Consider the following 19,842-nt stretch of genomic DNA (forward strand, 5'->3'; position numbering starts at 1 on the left):
TGGGAAGAAGAAATATGGCACTAATGTCCAGAAGCAAAAAAAAAAAAGAAAAAGAAAACAAGAACAGGGCCCCAAGGAACCAACAGAAGGTAAGTATTATTGGGGCACCGAGGGGAGTACCCGCGAGGCAACACAATGCCACATGTTGACTGCAGCGAGATCCACAACCCGAACCCGGACTGCCCGACCTTGCTGCAGGCCAGAAGGAGAAAGCCACAGCCGAGCGAGTGACCCACAGAGAATCCGATGGCCGGGAATGTGACGCTGCAAGTTTAGAGCCTCCCAATGGCATAAAAGTTGCTGTTTGACAGACAAGGTAAGAACTTTTTGACATTTTCATTTAGGGACTTAGGGGAAGAGAGGAGGGAGTAGTTATAGTTTGAGTGGGTGGTGGGCTTAGCACCTGATTACGAGTTTGGCAGTCCATGGACTGCTATGGCAGCAGCGGTGGTCTGACCGCCGTTGGTTTGGCAGTCAGACCACCATATTACGATGCATGCGGTTCCATAGACCAAAGGCTGCTGCGGTCTTGCTGGCACCGCCAGTCAGCGCTGACTGCTGCGGTGGCGAGCTAGGCCAATTTACCCACCAGAGCCAGTGTTTCTGCAGGACAGAGTATGATGTTGCCTTCCACCAACGTGAGTATGGCGGTTAAACCACCAAGTCCTGGCTGGTAGAAACAGAGGCTTAAAGGCCAGAAATCACCTGCAGGCACTGTCACACTTGTTGTGCTGCCATAGAGCTGATTACACATGTCTTGCCACTACTGCTGCTCATAGATGAAGGCCAAAATACACACCGCCTTGGATGCATCCAATGATAAGATCGCACTCCTACCCATGTCCAGAAACCCCACACCAGACCATTGTGCTGCCAATGAACTGGTATTTCGGTTGCGCTATGTGGACCGAGTACTCTATTAATGTGACCCGGATCCGACTCAATAGCAACGTATGACCCAAACACAGCCCCATGAGGCCCCCTTTGGGCAGGTCACTGACACTGCACCGCCACACTCCACAGAACTACACGTCTGCCCATCCCACTTTCAACGACAGTGATGGGTCCAGAACATTGTGTCATACAAAAGCAACACCACATCAACATCACACATAATCAAACTGACACCCGCACATTGTTCACATGCAATGGACTGTCGTGACATTGAAGAAACAAATGTCTGGATGTGTCATTTCACCCAAACACACCCTCGATGAAACATCCCTGTGATGGACCCACACATTCCACCCACATTGAAACAGAATTAAAGGTAAATGGAATACACAATGGGGGTCATTACAACATTGGCGGTAAAAGCCGCTTACCGCCGTGCAGAAGACCGCCAATACACCGCAGCGGCCGCAGAAATCCGCCACAGCTATTATGAACCACATCTCGGAATCCGCCAAAATTCAGACACCCACACAAGTCCGCCACACCAAAGGTCAGTGATAAACTGGCGAAAACAAAACCTCCACCGTCACACCAACAGAAACACGCCCATGCTATCACGACCCACGAATCAACCCGGCGGTCTTTCAACCGCGGTATTCCATTGGCGGTACACACGCTCAAAATACACACACATCTCCAAAACACCGCCACATTGGACAATTCGAAATACACACACCTGATACACATACAAACACCACTCCCACACACCCAACACAATATAAAACACACACCCACATCACCCACAAACCCCTACAACCAAAAATTATTGACGAAGGCCAGAGAGACTGCACAGCATAGACAACCCCACCACACAGAGGCACACAACACCATCACCCACACAACATCCACGCACAAAACACCACACACCACTACACATCACCACACTCATCACCACATACACCACCCCACACATCACCTACACCACCCCATGACACGGCAAAGACACCCCAGGTTCTCCGAGGAGGAGCTCAGGGTCATGGTGGAGGAAATCGTACGGATAGAGCCACAGCTATTTGGATCACAGGTGCAGCACACCTCCATAGCTAGGAAGATGGAGTTAACGCGAAGAATAGTCGACAGGGTCAACGCAGTGGGACAGCACCCAAGAAATCGGGACGACATCAAGAAGAGGTGGAACGACATACGGGGGATGGTGCGTTCCGTGGTCTCAAGACACAACATCGCGGTACAGCGGACTGGCGGTGGACCCCCACCTCCTCCCCCACAACTAACAACGTGGGAGGAGCAGGTCTTGACCAGTATGCATCCTGAGGGCCTCGGAGGAGTCGGTGGAGGAATGGACTCTGGTAAGTCAAATCTTAACTATCATATCCCCCACCCTACCTGCATGCTATCACAGGCCCCCACCCTCACCCCCTCCCTTATCACTCCAACTCCTCAGCCAAGAGCTTGCTCCCCCACGTCCGCAGCACCACCCTGCTGCGTCCGTGTCCCTGACCCCCGCCCACGCTGCTGCTAGCGTGTTCGAGGCCCGTCTAGTGGGCTTCTGGTAAGCTTTGTGCCGTCTTCTGTATTTGTGACTGTATTCTGCATTCTGTGCCTTGCTTCTCTGCGCTTTTGCCCCCATTTGTGCCTCTTTTTTAGACTGTTGTAATCCGCTCGTACATTGTGCTGTTTCACCGTATTTGTGACCGCATTCTGCATTCTGTGCCTTGCTTTTCTGTGCCTTTGTGCTTTTTCCAATTGTGTCTTTTTTCTGCATTTTCGCCCCTTGTGCGCTCCCCCTCCTTGCCGCTTTTCCCTGCCGCTGCCTCCCTGCAGCCCCGCCCCCCTCGCGCCCGCATTCGCCGCTCCCTCCCGCCTCCCAGCTGCTCCTCCCTCCCCCTCCCTTCTTAATGGCTGGCGCTGCGTGACCTCTGACCTGTTTTCGGCCAAGAGCTCGCTCCCCCACGTCCGCAGCACCACCCTGCTGCGTCCGTGTCCCTGACCCCCGCCCACGCTGCTGCTAGCGTGTTCGAGGCCCGTCTAGTGGGCTTCTGGTAAGCTTTTTGTGCCGTCTTCTCTATTTGTGACTGTATTCTGCATTCTGTGCCTTGCTTCTCTGCGCTTTTGCCCCCATTTGTGCCTCTTTTTTAGACTGTTGTAATCCGCTTGTACATTGTGCCGTTTCACTGTATTTTTGACCGTATTCTGCATTCTGTGCCTTGCTTTTCTGGGCCTTTGTGCTTTTTCCAATTGTGCCTTTTTTCTGCATTTTCGCCCCTTGTGCGCTCCCCCTCCTTGCCGCTTTTCCCTGCCGCTGCCTCCCTGCGGCCCCACCCCCTTGTGCCCCCATTCGCCGCTCCCTCCCGCCTCCCAGCTGCTCCTCCCTCACCCCTCCCTTCTTACTGGCTGGCGCTGCGCATCGAGGGTGAGCGACCTCTGACCTGTTTTCGGCCAAGAGCTCGCTCCCCCACGTCCGCAGCACCACCCTGCTGCGTCCGTGTCCCTGACCCCCGCCCACGCTGCTGCTAGCGTGTTCGAGGCCCGTCTAGTGGGCTTCTGGTAAGCTTTGTGCCGTCTTCTGTATTTGTGACTGTATTCTGCATTCTGTGCCTTGCTTCTCTGCGCTTTTGCCCCCATTTGTGCCTCTTTTTTAGACTGTTGTAATCCGCTCGTACATTGTGCTGTTTCACCGTATTTGTGACCATATTCTGCATTCTGTGCCTTGCTTTTCTGTGCCTTAGTGCTTTTTCCAATTGTGCCTTTTTTCTGCATTTTCGCCCCTTGTGCGCTCCTCCTCTTTGCCGCTTTTCCCTGCCGCTGCCTCCCTGCGGCCCCGCCCCCTCGCGCCCCCATTTGCCGCTCCCTCCCGCCTCCCAGCTGCTCCTCCCTCCCCCCTCCCTTCATAATGGCTGGCGCTGCGCGACCTCTGACCTGTTTTCGGCCAAGAGCTCGCTCCCCCACGTCCGCAGCACCACCCTGCTGCGTCCGTGTCCCTGACCCCCGCCCACGCTGCTGCTAGCGTGTTTGAGGCCCGTCTAGTGGGCTTCTGGTAAGCTTTGTGCCGCCTTCTGTATTTGTGACTGTATTCTGCATTCTGTGCCTTGCTTCTCTGCGCTTTTGCCCCCATTTGTGCCTCTTTTTTAGACTGTTGTAATCCGCTCGTACATTGTGCCGTTTCACCGTATTTGTGACCGTATTCTGCATTCTGTGCTTTGCTTTTCTGTGACTTTGTGCTTTTTCCAATTGTGCCTTTTTTCTGCATTTTCGCCCCTTGTGCGCTCCCCCTCCTTGCCGCTTTTCGCTGCCGCTGCCTCCCTGCTGCCCCACCCCCCTCGTGCCCCCATTCGCCGCTCCCTCCCGCCTCCCAGCTGCTCCTCCCTACCCCCTCCCTTCTTAATGGCTGGTGCTGCGCATTGAGGGTGAGCGACCTTTGACCTGTTTTCGGCCAAGAGCTCGCTCCCCCACGTCCGCAGCACCACTCTGCTGCGTCCGTGTCCCTGACCCCCACCCACGCTGCTGCTAGCGTGTTCGAAGGCCCGTCTAGTAGGCTTCGGGTAAGCTTTGTGCCGTCTTCTGTATTTGTGACTGTATTCTGCATTCTGTGCCTTGCTTCTCTGTGCTTTTGCCCCCATTTGTGCCTCTTTTTTAGACTGTTGTAATCCGCTCGTACATTGTGCCGTTTCACCGTATTTGTGACCGTATTCTGCATTCTGTGCCTTGCTTTTCTGTGCCTTTGTGCTTTTTCCAATTGTGCCTTTTTTCTGCATTTTCGCCCCTTGTGCGCTCCCCCTCCTTGCCGCTTTTCCGTGCCGCTGCCTCCCTGCGGCCCCACCCCCCTCGCGCCCCCATTCGCCGCTCCCTCCCGCCTCCCAGCTGCTCCTCCCTCCCCCCTCCCTTCTTAATGGCTGGTGCTGCGCATCGAGGGTGAGCGACCTCTGACCTGTTTTCGGCCAAGAGCTCGCTCCCCCACGTCGCAGGACCACCCTGCTGCGTCCGTGTCCCTGACCCCCGCACACGCTGCTGCTAGCGTGTTCGAGGCCCGTCTAGTGGGCTTCGGGTAAGCTTTGTGCCGTCTTCTGTATTTGTGACTGTATTCTGCATTCTGTGCCTTGCTTCTCTGCGCTTTTGCCCCCATTTGTGCCTCTTTTTTAGACTGTTGTAATCCGCTCGTGCATTGTGCTGTTTCACCGTATTTGTGACCGTATTCTGCATTCTGTGCCTTGCTTTTCTGTGCCTTTGTGCTTTTTCCAATTGTGCCTTTTTTCAGCATTTTCGCCCCTTGTGTGCTCCCCCTCCTTGCCGCATTTCCCTGCCGCTGCCTCCCTGCGGCCCGCCCCCCTCACGCCCCCATTCGCCGCTCCCTCCCGCCTCCCAGCTGCTCCTCCCTCCCCCCTCCCTTCTTAATGGCTGGCGCTGCACATCGAGGGTGAGCGACCTCTGACCTTTTTTCAGCCAAGAGCTCGCTCCCCCACGTCCGCAGCACCACCCTGCTGCGTCCGTGTCCCTGACCCCCGCCCACGCTGCTGCTAGCGTGTTCGAGGCCCGTCTAGTGGGCTTCTGGTAAGCTTTGTGCCGTCTTCTGTATTTGTGACTGTATTCTGCATTCTGTGCCTTGCTTCTCTGCGCTTTTGCCCCCATTTGTGCCTCTTTTTTAGACTGTTGTAATCCGCTCGTACATTGTGCCGTTTCACCGTATTTGTGACCGTATTCTGCATTCTGTGCCTTGCTTTTCTGTGCCTTTGTGCTTTTTCCAATTGTGCCTTTTTTCTGCATTTTCACCCATTGTGCGCTCCCCCTCCTTGCCTCTTTTCCCTGCTGCTGCCTCCCTGCGGCCCGCCCCCCTTGCGCCCCCATTCGCCGCTCCCTCCCGCCTCCCAGCTGCTCCTCCCTCCCCCCTCCCTTCTTAATGGCTGGCGCTGCGCGTCGAGGGTGAGCGACCTCTGACCTTTTTTCAGCCAAGAGCTCGCTCCCCCACGTCCGCAGCACCACCCTGCTGCGTCCGTGTCCCTGACCCCCGCCCACGCTGCTGCTAGCGTGTTCGAGGCCCGTCTAGTGGGCTTCTGGTAAGCTTTGTGCCGTCTTCTGTATTTGTGATTGTATTCTGCATTCTGTGCCTTGCTTCTCTGCGCTTTTGCCCCCATTTGTGCCTCTTTTTTAGACTGTTGTAATCCGCTCGTACATTGTGCTGTTTCACCGTATTTGTGACCATATTCTGCATTCTGTGCCTTGCTTTTCTGTGCCTTAGTGCTTTTTCCAATTGTGCCTTTTTTCTGCATTTTCGCCCCTTGTGCGCTCCTCCTCTTTGCCGCTTTTCCCTGCCGCTGCCTCCCTGCGGCCCCGCCCCCTCGCGCCCCCATTTGCCGCTCCCTCCCGCCTCCCAGCTGCTCCTCCCTCCCCCCTCCCTTCATAATGGCTGGCGCTGCGCGACCTCTGACCTGTTTTCGGCCAAGAGCTCGCTCCCCCACGTCCGCAGCACCACCCTGCTGCGTCCGTGTCCCTGACCCCCGCCCACGCTGCTGCTAGCGTGTTTGAGGCCGGTCTAGTGGGCTTCTGGTAAGCTTTGTGCCGCCTTCTGTATTTGTGACTGTATTCTGCATTCTGTGCCTTGCTTCTCTGCCCTTTTGCCCCCATTTGTGCCTCTTTTTTAGACTGTTGTAATCCGCTCGTACATTGTGCCGTTTCACCGTATTTGTGACCGTATTCTGCATTCTGTGCCTTGCTTTTCTGTGACTTTGTGCTTTTTCCAATTGTGCCTTTTTTCTGCATTTTCGCCCCTTGTTCGCTCCCCCTCCTTGCCGCTTTTCCCTGCCGCTGCCTCCCTGCGGCCCCACCCCCCTCGCGCCCCCATTCGCCGCTCCCTCCCGCCTCCCAGCTGCTCCTCCCTCCCCCCTCCCTTCTTAATGGCTGGCGCTGCGCATCGAGAGTGAGCGACCTCTGACCTGTTTTCAGCCAAGAGCTCGCTCCCCCACGTCCGCAGCACCACCCTGCTGCGTCCGTGTCCCTGACCCCCACCTACGCTGCTGCTAGCGTGTTCGAGGCCCGTCTAGTGGGCTTCTGGTAAGCTTTGTGCCGTCTTCTGTATTTGTGACTGTATTCTGCATTCTGTGCCTTGCTTCTCTGCGCTTTTGCCCCCATTTGTGCCTCTTTTTTAGACTGTTGTAATCCGCTCGTACATTGTGCCGTTTCACCGTATTTGTGACCGTATTCTGCATTCTGTGCCTTGCTTTTCTGTGCCTTTGTGCTTTTTCCAATTGTGCCTTTTTTCAGCATTTTCGCCCCTTGTGTGCTCCCCCTCCTTGCCGCATTTCCCTGCCGCTGCCTCCCTGCGGCCCGCCCCCCTCGCGCCCCCATTCGCCGCTCCCTCCCGCCTCCCAGCTGCTCCTCCCTCCCCCCTCCCTTCTTAATGGCTGGCGCTGCGAGTCGAGGGTGAGCGACCTCTGACCTTTTTTCAGCCAAGAGCTCGCTCCCCCACGTCCGCAGCACCACCCTGCTGCGTCCGTGTCCCTGACCCCCACCCACGCTGCTGCTAGCGTGTTCGAGGCCCGTCTAGTGGGCTTCTGGTAAGCTTTGTGCCGTCTTCTGTATTTGTGACTGTATTCTGCATTCTGTGCCTTGCTTCTCTGCGCTTTTGCCCCCATTTGTGCCTCTTTTTTAGACTGTTGTAATCCGCTCGTACATTGTGCTGTTTCACCGTATTTGTGACCGTATTCTGCATTCTGTGCCTTGCTTTTCTGTGCCTTTGTGCTTTTTCCAATTGTGCCTTTTTTCTGCATTTTCGCCCATTGTGCGCTCCCCCTCCTTGCCGCTTTTCCCTGCCGCTGCCTCCCTGCGGCCCGCCCCCCTCGCGCCCCCATTCGCCGCTACCTCCCGCCTCCCAGCTGCTCCTCCCTCCCCCCTCCCTTCTTAATGGCTGGCGCTGCGCATCGAGGGTGAGCGACCTCTGACCTTTTTTCAGCCAAGAGCTCGCTCCCCCACGTCCGCAGCACCACCCTGCTGCGTCCGTGTCCCTGACCCCCGCCCACGCTGCTGCTAGCGTGTTCGAGGCCCGTCTAGTGGGCTTCTGGTAAGCTTTGTGCCGTCTTCTGTATTTGTGACTGTATTCTGCATTCTGTGCCTTGCTTCTCTGCGCTTTTGCCCCCATTTGTGCCTCTTTTTTAGACTGTTGTAATCCGCTCGTACATTGTGCTGTTTCACCGTATTTGTGACCGTATTCTGCATTCTGTGCCTTGCTTTTCTGTGCCTTTGTGCTTTTTCCAATTGTGCCTTTTTTCTGCATTTTCGCCCCTTGTGCGCTCCCCCTCTTTGCCGCTTTTCCCTGCCGCTGCCTCCCTGCGGCCTGCCCCCTCGCGCCCCAATTTGCCGCTCCCTCCCGCCTCCCAGCTGCTCCTCCCTCCCCCCTCCCTTCTTAATGGCTGGGACTGCGCGTCCGCAAAGCAGACGCGCCGGAGGCGCGCCAGAGGCAAGCCCGTCTATGCTCGTCCGCACCTGGACCGCGCCCAGCGCCACCCCCCCTGGTCTGCACGCCCCCGCACCACCAGGCATCGGTACTCGACCAGCGAACTCATCGCCCTCAACCCTGGCCCTTCCGTGACTTGCTACCAGGCCACACCGAAGCACACCAAAGGTCCCTTCTCCTGCCGCGCCTGCAACTTCACCTGCAACAGAACAAGGAAGCCTGCAACAACCAACACCAACCACCTCCACTGTATACTCCTCAACACACGCTCCGCACGAAAGCACGCCATCGAGCTCTGGGACCTGCTCGACACCACCACCCCAGACGTAGCCTTCCTGACCGAAACCTGGTGGAACGACTCCTCAGCCCCTGACATCGCCATAGCCATCCCTGACGGCTACAAGATCACCAGAAGAGATCGCCCCAACGGAATCGGAGGAGGAATAGCCATCACCCACAAATCCACCCTCCAAATCCACACCCACACGGACGACACCCTGAAGACAGCTGAACACCTACACTTCCGGATCCACACTGACCCCAACACCACCCTCAGGGGAACGCTCATCTACCGACCCCCAGGACCACGAGCCCCCTTCAGCGACACCATTGCCGACCTCACGAGCACCCACGCCCTCGCCTCTACGGACTACATCCTCCTTGGAGACCTCAATTTCCACCTGGAGAACAACAACGACGCCAACACCGCATCACTGACCGACAACCTCTCCAACCTCGGACTCAGACAACTGGTCAACACACCCACCCACATCGCCGGCCACACGCTCGATCCTATCTTCTCCGCAAGCAACCACGTCACCTTCAGCCACACCACCGAACTCCACTGGACCGACCACCACTGCGTCCACTTCACATTCAAGAAACACACCAAACACCACCGCACCCCACTACCTCCTCACCGCCGCTGGAGCAAAGTCACCGAAGACCAACTGACCAGCACCCTCGCCCAGAACCCGCCTACCGACCCCACCGACCCGGACACCGCCACCATCAACCTACGACGGTGGATCCACGACTGCGCCAACACCCTCGCACCACTCAAGAGACCCAACGTCAACTAAGAAAAGAAAAAAGCTGCCTGGTTCACAGACGAACTCATCACCTCCAAATGCACCTGCCAGAAACTAAAGAAGAAATGGCTCCTCGAACGCACACCTACCAGCCTGACAACCCACAAGGAAGCCAACCGCAAGCACCACCAACTAATCCGACTCGCCAAACGCTCCCACTTCACAGAACGCCTAAACAACAACGCACACGACAGCAAAGAACTCTTCTGCATCGTGAAAGAGCTCTCCAACCCCAGCGCCAACGTCAACGACATCCCACCATCCCAAGAACTCTGCGACGCCCTGTCCACCTTCTTCCATCAGAAGATCGCTGACATCCACAACAGCCTCAACACCACGCCTCGGCCAGACCCCACCCCCGACAACTCCTCCTGCGCCAACCGCCTTACCGCCTGGACCCACGTAGACGACGCCGAAACTTGCAAGATCATGAACTCCATCCACTCAGGATCCCCTTCAGACCCATGCCCACACCACGTATACAACAAAGCCGACTCTACCATCGCACCCCAACTTCGAAAGGTCATCAACTTATCCTTCGAAACCGCGACCTTCCCGGACAGCTGGAAGCACGCCGAAATCCACGCCCTCCTCAAGAAACCCAAGACAGACCACAACGTCCTCAAAAACTTCCGCCCGATCTCCCTCCTCCCCTTCCCGGCGAAGGTCATCGAGAAGATCGTCAACGCGCAGCTCACCCACCACCTCGAGGACAACTCCATCCTGGACCCCTCCCAGTCCGGCTTCAGACGCAACCACAGCACCAAGACTGCTCTCCTCGCCACCACAGATGACATCAGACAACAAATGGACAACGGCGAAACATCTGCCCTCATCCTCCTGGACCTTTCCACAGCCTTTGACACGGTTTGCCACCACACCCTACTTACACGCCTCCACAAAGCCGGAATACAAGAAAAAGCCCTCAACTGGATCTCCTCTTTTCTCTCCGCAGAACCCAGAGAGTCCGACTCTCACCCTTCTGCTCCGAAGCCACCAACATCATCTGCGGCGTACCCCAAGGCTCCTCTCTAAGCCCGACGCTGTTCAACGTCTACATGGCCCCCCTGGCACAACTGGCCCGTCAGCACAACCTCAGCATTCTCTCCTACGCCGACGACACCCAGCTCATCCTCTCCCGCACTAAAGACCCACTCACCGCCAAAGCCAACCTCCACGAAGGACTGAAGTCCATTGCCGAGTGGATGAGAAACAGCCGCCTGAAGTTGAACTCTGACAAGATGGAGGTCCTCATCCTCGGACACACCTCCTCGGCCTGGGACGACTCCTGGTGGCCCACCGCACTGGGACCCCCTCCAACGCCAGCCAACCACGCACGCAACCTTGGCTTCGTCCTCGACTCCGCCCTCACCATGTCCAAGCAGGTCAACGCAGTTTCCTCCTCCTGCTACAACACCCTCCGCATGCTCCGTAGAGTCCACAAATGGATCCCGACGGAAACCAGAAAAGCGGTGACCCAAGCCCTCGTCAGCAGTAGACTAGACTACGGCAACGCACTCTACACAGGCATCCCAGCAAAGGACATCCAACGACTTCAACGCATCCAAAACGCCTCCGCCCGACTGGTCCTCGACGTACCCCGCCGATGCCACATCTCCCACCACCTGAAAGACCTCCACTGGCTCCCCGTGGACAAGAGGATCACCTTCAAGCTCCTCACCCACGCTCACACGGCACTCTACAACGCCGGACCCGCCTACCTGAACAAAAGACTCAACTTCTACGTCCCCTCCCGCCAACTCCGCTCTGCCAACCTCTCCCTCGCCATCATTCCCCGCTTCCAACGCAAGACCTCCGGCGGCAGATCCTTCTCCGACCTGGCCCCAAGACCTGGAACACCCTCCCGACCCCCCTGCGACAGACCCAGGCCCTTCTCACCTTCAGGAGACCTGGCTCTTCGACCAATAGCAGCTCCCCCCCTCAGCGCCTTGAAACCCTAACAGGTATGTAGCGCGTTTTATAAATATCATGATTGATTGATTGAATATACTAATAACACAAACCACACATCCCAACACCAAGCCCTGCATGACACAACAAAGCATGGACACCCCTCACTAAAGCATGCCCACTGCACATACCCATAACACCCCCCCAACCATCATCACACAAGCCCCCACACAGGAATGCTAGCACTGGGGTACACGCTCATCCACCCATTGCACACCATGACACACACAGATGCAATAATCATGCTTTTACACCCCTGCAGGACCACTACCCAACGTCACCAGACAGGAGGGTCCAGACATCTCTACCCCACCCACAGAAGAGGCCCACAGTGATGACAGCAGCTCTGGCCAACTGGATCCAGATGACCAGCCCGGACCATCGTGGGCCTCGGGACAGTCGGTTCCCCTCGCACAGCCCAACACAGACCTTCCACCCTCTGGAAACACCAGCACAGCACCCACCCAGCGGGCCCATACCTCCGTACCCAGGACACATCAATCAGCTGTGTGTCCACCACTACATGGAATCCAGGATAACCCACCACCACAACAACAACAGGGACCTGGGGGCAGTGGTAGTGGGCACACGGTCCAGGGGACGGAGGCCCAGGAACACAGGGGAACTGGGAGGGCTGCTGTGCGACAGGGGGCGGACAGGCCAAGGGAACCCACTCTCCACGAGGCCCTCTCCTCCATCATGGGAGCATACCACCACTCCCAGGAGATGATGGCTACGGTCCTGGCCAAGTTTCAGGAGACCCAGCGCATGCAGGAGGAACAGTATTTGGGGTTCAGGGAGGAACTCAGAACCATCAGCTCTGCCCTGGGCACCATCGTAGGGGTGCTGAAAGACATACTGAACACCCTGAGGGACACCGTGGCACTCCAAGGGGCCCCTGACACTAGCATGGATGATGAACTGCCCACCACCTCCGCCTGCGCTAGTGGACAGGACGCCCCGCCACAGGACCACCACACCAGCACCCCACCCCCTGCAGACGGAGAACCACCCTGCAAGCGGTTCCTGAGATCCAGGAACAGGACAGAACACGATGGCAAGAACCCCGCCAAGAAATGAGACCACCCTGATTGTCATCCCACTGTCCCACTTTGTAACCCTGTCCTTATTGGAACTGCCCCAGCTCCACTTCCTATGCCCATATGGGCAGTGCACCTGTGAGACTAATAGACTGGACTCTGCCATGGACATTCCTCCACCATCACCCCTCACCATTTTACCACCCCCTCCAATATTTAGCACTTCAATAAACACCCTTGAAGCACAAAAAATCTGGAGTCAGTCTGTGATTTTGAAAATGTGTATTAGCTATGACAGTGACAAAATCCGTTCTCAAATGTAATATCAACATACCTATGTCACACATCACAAGTCCATGAAGAATTCAAGCAGATGACACATGTTGGTAACCACACCTGTGAAACCATAATGGAAATGTACAACTCAGTTACCAAATACTGCTTGAAATTGGCCGACAGGATAGAGGTAGAAGTGTGAAAGTACTTGTAGTAGGCAAGAAAGTGTTCTCACCTGTGTGTCACTGGAAATATTGCTGGATGACTGAGTCCCTGTTGTCAATGTCTTCTTCCTCTGCTTCCTCCTCATCACTGTCCACAGGCTCCACAGCTGCCACAACACCGTCATCTGGACCATCCTCCTGCAGAAAAGGCACCTTGCGTCGCAAAGCAAGATTGTGAAGCATACAGCAGGCGATGATGATCTGGCACACCTTCCTTGGTGAGTAGAATAGGAAACCACCTGTCATATGGAGGCACCTGAACCTGGCCATCAGGAGGCCGAAGGTGCGTTCGATCACCCTCCTAGTCTGCCCATGTGCCTCATTGTAGCGTTCCTCTGCCCTGATCCTGGGATTCCTCACTGGGGTCAGTAGCCATGACAGGTTGGGGTAACCAGAGTCCCCTAATAGCCACACTCTAGAGTTGGCCCATCACATAAGGGATGCTGCTATTCCGCAGGATGTAGGCGTCATGCACTGAGCCAGGGAACATAGCATTTACCTGGGAGATGTACTGGTCTGCCAAACATACCATCTGTACATTCATGGAATGATAACTCTTCCGGTTTCTGTACACCTGGTCACTCCTGTGGGGGGGACCAAAGCCACCTGGATCCCATCAATGGCACCTATGATGTTGGGGATATGTCCAAGGGCACAGAAGTCACCTTTAACAGTAGCCAAATCCTCCACCTGAGGGAAAACGATGTAGCTCCTCATGTGTTTCAGCAGGGCAGACAACACTCTGGACAACACGTTGGAAAACATAGGCTGGGACATCCCTGATGCCATGGCCACTGTTGTTTGAAAAGACCCACTTGCAAGGAAATGGAGCACTGATAGCACCTGCACTTGAGGTGGATCCCTGTGGGATGGCGGATAGCTGACATCAGGTCAGGCTCCAACTGGGTACACAGTTCCTGGATTGTGGCACGGTCAAACCTGTAGGTGATGATTAAATGTCGCTCCTCCATTGTCAACAGGTCCACCAGCGGTCGGTACACCGGAGGATTCTGCCATCTCCTCACATGTCCCAGCTGACGGTGCCTAGGAAGGACAACAGCGACCACAGAGTCAAGCAACTCAGACGTATGTACCCACAGCTACACAGAACATGAAACATAATCCAAAAAGTTGTCTGTATGTGTGTTGAGTCCAGGCCTAGGTATTTGTGACGCAGTTGAAAATGAAGCCATGTGGGCCCCTGAAATGGCAGCTGCCTGACCTCTAAACTGGGACAATGGGATGTGAGGTAACTGCGCTGGCGTTGTACACCGTCGCGGTAGGCGGTCGAAGACCGGTGCGCAATGCTGCATTGGTTAACATTGGACCCTATGGGTCCCAGGAGCCAATGATGAAGTGCGCCGGCGGTGATAATATGCACCACCGCGGACGTCACCGCCATTTTCTATCTGTTGAATCACTCGATACCTGATCTTCGACAGGAGAGGACCTATACTGCAAGTGCTGCTGTGACCTCGGTCTGGAAGAGGCAATGGCTCGTGCGTCTGGGGAAAGGGCCCCTGCCTTCACTGCACAGGAGTTGGAGAAGCTCGTGGACGGGGTCCTCCCCCAGTACACGCTACTCTACGGTCCTCAAGACCAACAGGTGAGTACACAGGGAGCAAGTTGTATGGGCTATGCCTGGGTGGAGAGGGCTGGTTGTAAGAAGGAAGGGGGCAGAGTTCTGCGAGCATGAAGGACTGTGAATGCATGTGCTACATGGAAAGGGTAGGGATGTGGGCCACTCACTTCGACAGTGCAGTTGGTAATGACTTCTCTTCTTCCCCTGTACATGTCATGTAGGTCAGCGCCCACCAGAAGAAGGATATTTGGCGTGCCTTCGCCAAGGACGTCCGGACCCTGGGGGTCCACCAGAGACGGAACACCCACTGCTGTAAAAAATGGGAGGACATTCGCCGCTGGAGCAAGAAGACGGCGGAGGCTCAGGTGGGGATGGCCTCCCAATGTGGGAGGGGTGCCCGTCGCACCATGACACCCCTGATGTTCCGGATCCTGGCAGTGGCCTACCCTGAGTTGGATGGGTGCTTGAGGGCATCACAGCAGACACAAGGGGGTGAGTACAACATCATTCAGTGGACTTTGCGCGCAGTGAAGGTGTCTGGGTGGGGGAGGAGGGCTATGGGTTTCCCTAGGCCAGGGCGAGTTCTGTAGGCTAAACCCCTCCGTAATGCAGGCCATGTGGCACTCCACCCCACCTCTGTAGAGTGCCAAGTACAGGTATACATGCCCCTGGGTCATCTATGTGTGCTGATGTCCACCATAGCCATGTAGGCCATATCCCAGGAACTGCATCAGTTGAGCCCAACATCACGGCGTAGTGCAGGGGGCTGCTGTGTCTGTATTGTCCGCCAACGGTAGCGGTAAGCCATGCATTCAACCTGTCTTTCTTCTGTCGTCCCCCCCTCCTTTTTGTGCTCTCCCTGTTCTTTTGTGCATCAGCATCATCAGGCAGAGGTACAGTGGCACCGGAGCACGAGGGAGCTGCATCCCACATGGCCAAGGAGGGCCACACCACGGACTCTGAATACACCAGTGGGACGGAGGGTGAGGGGAGCTTCACGGCGGTCACTGGATCAGCAACCAGCGACACGGACTCGTCTTCCGATGGGAGCTCCCTTGTGGTGGCGGCAAAATCTGTGTCCCCCACTTCTACAGGTACAGCTGCCACCCCCCTTACCAGCACCGCCCTCCCGGCAGCCCCTCAGCCTTCGCCCCGTGCCCGCTCACCCAGGAGGGTGGGCATCACCTTCGCCCCAGGCACCTCAGCCCCTGCCCCTGTCACCTCTGCTGCCCTCAGTGAGGAGACCATTGACCTCCTCAGGTCACTCACTGTTGGGCAGTCTACCATTGTGAATGCCATCCAGGGTGTAGAAAGGGAGTTGCAACACAGTAATGCATTCCTGGAGCACATTCATTCTGGTCAGGCTGCCCTTCATCGAACCCTGCAATCTCTGGCCTCAGCACTGATGGCAGCCATTGTCCCTGTCTCTAGCCTCCCCCCTCCAAATTCCTCCACCCAGACCCAATCCCCTGTAAACCATCCTATCCCAAGCACACCATCAGACCAGCCTGCACACACGTCAACACACAAGGGAAGCTCAGGCAAACATAAGCACCACACATCCCTCAGGCACTCACACAAGCATCACACACATACAGACACAGAAACATCCACTGCCTCCACTGTGTCCCCCTCCTCCTCGTCTCCCTCCTCCCTCCCAGTGTCGTCTACACTCTCACCTGCATGCACTACCACTACAGCCACTAGGTCCCGCACCAGCACACCCACCAGCACACTCCGCTCACCTGCACTCACCACCCCCACTACCATTTACACGTCCCCTGTGTCCTCTCCCAGTGTGTCTGTGACGCCCCTTCCCAAAGTACACAAACGCGGGCACACACCCACCCAACATCCATCCACCTCACGACAGCCTCCAGCGCATGCACCTGCACCCAAATCAACAAAAGTTACACCTCCTACAACCACATCCTCTTCCTCCACTCCCACACCCCCTCCAGCTACCTGTCCCAGTGTTCGTAAGAAACTTTTCCTGAGCAACCTTGACCTCTTTCCCCCCACCCCCTCCTCCAATTCATAGGTCCCGTACTAGCACCTCAGCCAAAAAATCTCTGGTAACAGTGGTGCCTGTTAAAGGTATGTGGAGTGCACAGGGCACCAGGGCAGCCAGTGTGACATGGAGCCACAGCACAGCCAGTCCCCCCCCTGTTAAGCACCAGAAGTTGGACAGTGCCCGACAGGATTGGGGGAAGACTCCAGCTGGCAAAGCCGCTCACAAGGGTCCCGGGGAGACTGTCCACTCAGCTGTGACTCCTCCCAAGATGGGGAAGGGTCAGAAGAAAGCGCCAAAGTCTGGGAAGAGCAGCACAGCGGAGAAGCCCGCCATCATCCCCGCTGCCCAGGAGGCCACCGCCAGCCCCATCGTCACTGGCCAGGAGGCCACCGCCAGAGTCAGTGCCCAGGAGGGCAGTCCCATGATCACTGGCCAGGAGGCCACCGCCAGAGTCAGTGCCCAGGAGGGCAGTCCCATCGTCACTGGCCAGGAGGCCACCGCCAGAGTCAGTGCCCAGGAGGGTCCGGCAGCCACTGCCCCGCTGGGCAATGAGGGACCGCCATGGCAAACACCGCTGCACAGGTCAGAGACAGCAAAGTCAAGCACCGCTGAACAGGCCAAGCACCGCTGAACAGGGCAAAGACCGCCATGGCATGCACCGCTGAACAGGTGACAGACAGCAAAGTCAAGCAACGCTGAATGGGCAAAGACCGCCATGGCAAGCACCGCTGCACAGGTCAGAGACAGCAAAGTCAAGCACTGGTGAACAGGGCAAGCACCGCTGAACAGGGCAAAGACCGCCATGGCATGCACCGCTGCACAGGTCAGAGACAGCAAAGTCAAGCACCGCTGAACAGGGCAAGCACCGCTGAACAGTGCAAAGACCGCCATGGCATGCACCGCTGCACAGGTGAGAGACAACAAAGTCAAGCACCGCTGACCAGGGCAAGCACCGCTGAACAGGGCAAAGACCGCCATGGCATGCACCGCTGAACAGGTCAGAGACAGCAAAGTCAAGCACCGCTGAACAGGGCAAAGACCGCCATGGCAAGCACCGCTGAACAGGTCAGAGACAGCAAAGTCAAGCACCGCTGAACATGGCAAAGACCGCCATGGCTAGCACCGCTGAACAGGGCAAGCACCGCCAACTCAAGCACCGCTAGCCCATGTGCTGCAGGGGCAGTGACGGAACTGGGACCGTCACGGGGAGAGTGATGCACTCTGGGCACCAGTCCCCCTCCAGAACCAGTGGAGAACAGCATCTACTCCGTCTGTCCTTAACAAGATGAAGCACTCTGGGCACCAGTCCCCCTCCAGAACCAGTGGAGAAAAGCATCCACTCCGTCTGTCCTTAACAAGATGAAGCACTCTGGGCACCAGTCCCCCTCCAGAGCCAGTGGAGAACAGCATCCACTCCGTCTGTCCTTAACAGGATGAAGCACTCTGGGCACCAGTCCCCCTCCAGAACCAGTGGAGAAAAGCATCCACTCCGTCTGTCCTTAACAGGATGAAGCACTCTGGGCACCAGTCCCCCTCCAGAACCAGTGGAGAACAGCATCCACTCCATCTGTCCTTAACAGGATGAAGCACTCTGGGGACCAGTCCCCCTCCAGAACCAGTGGAGACTGTTATCGACTCCCCAGGATTGAACAGTGGGCAACCCAACCCACTGTAGAGACTTGAGAGACTGTGGCTTTGCACTCCCCAGGATTGAACAGTGGGCAACCCACCCACTGTAGAGACTTGAGAGACTGTGGCTTTGCACTCCCCAGGATTGAACAGTGGGCAACCCACCCACTGTAGAGACTTGAGAGACTGTGGCTTTGCACTCCCCAGGATGGTACAGTGGGCAACCCACCCACTGTAGAGACTTGAGAGACTGTGGCTTTGCACTCCCCAGGATTGAACAGTGGGCAACCCACCCACTGTAGAGACTTGAGAGACTGTGGCTTTGCACTCCCCAGGATGGTACAGTGGGCAAGCCACCCACTGTAGAGACTTGAGAGACTGTGGCTTTGCACTCCCCAGGATGGTACAGTGGGAAAGCCACCCACTGTAGAGACTTGAGAGACTGTGGCTTTGCACTCCCCAGGATTGAACAGTGGGCAACCCACTCACTGTAGAGACTTGAGAGACTGCGGCTTTGCACTCCCCAGGATACATCAATGGTCATGGAGCCCCCTTCGTGGATCTGGCGTGGTGCTGTCATCCGGCTGAGGTGCCCCCCCTTCCCTTCCCCCTGAGGTGCCTGTTGTATTTCTAACTGATGCCCCAGCAGTGTTCTCTCCGTTTTGCTCAGGTATCGTGTGTGGGCCTCGCCCATGCATTTTGGGCCCAGTGGTCCACGGACATTGAATTACCTACACTACTAATCGTGATGTATATTTTGTTGATTGTGTATATATATCTGTATATATTTGGTTACTGTATTTTGATATATTACAATGGTTGCACTCATTTCCTTTTGTCTTTGCATTCTTCTGGGGGGTTTGGGGGTTGTTACTGTAATGTTTTGATATGCATTGGTGTGTGTGTTGTAGTGGGTGGGTGTCGGGTGGGGTTGGGGGTGTTGCGTGTGTGTGTCCCTGACTTTTGCCTCCCCCCTCCCCTATGTCGTAGGTGCAGTACTCACCGTTGTCTTCGGCGCCGGCGTTGATGATGATCGTAAAGGAGCAGGAAGACTATCGCAGGGAGTATTTGGAGTTCCGGCTCCATGGTGTCGTCGTTCCTCGTGGAGTGTGTAGAGGTGAGCGTTTTCCCATTGAAATGGCTGTTTCCGCCATGTTTTTATCCACGGTGAATTCGCCCTGGAAAAGGTGGCGGATTGGTAGGTTGTTATACTGTGGCGGTACTTTGTCTCCCGCCTGTCTGTTGGCGGTGACCGCCGCGCTGTTTGTCTGTACCGCCGTGGCTGTCGGAGTGTTAAAGTGGCTGTCTTTGTTGGCGGTTTCCGCCACGGTCATGATTCCCTTTTTTTTTTCGCCAGCCTGTTTGCGGTCTTACCGCCGCTTTAACACCGTCCGGCAGGGTTGTAATGACCACCAATATTTTGTGAGACAAATATCCAAAGTTCACAATGTAAACAATACCTGCAGAATAAGGATGGGCAATAGGGGTACTCCAGGAAGGATGCTGCTGTGGCACATGTCCCTGAAATACCATTTGCACCGGCTCCGGCCCTTCATGTATCTCATAACTAATTTTAGAGCCAGTGACATACCAATCTGCATAGTGTGCAAGATCAAGTCAAGAAAGCAAATACAACAGCAACAGCATGGGTCACACATT

This window comes from Pleurodeles waltl, chromosome 5 (assembly GCF_031143425.1).
Source record: "Pleurodeles waltl isolate 20211129_DDA chromosome 5, aPleWal1.hap1.20221129, whole genome shotgun sequence".
NCBI classification, from domain to species: domain Eukaryota; kingdom Metazoa; phylum Chordata; class Amphibia; order Caudata; family Salamandridae; genus Pleurodeles; species Pleurodeles waltl.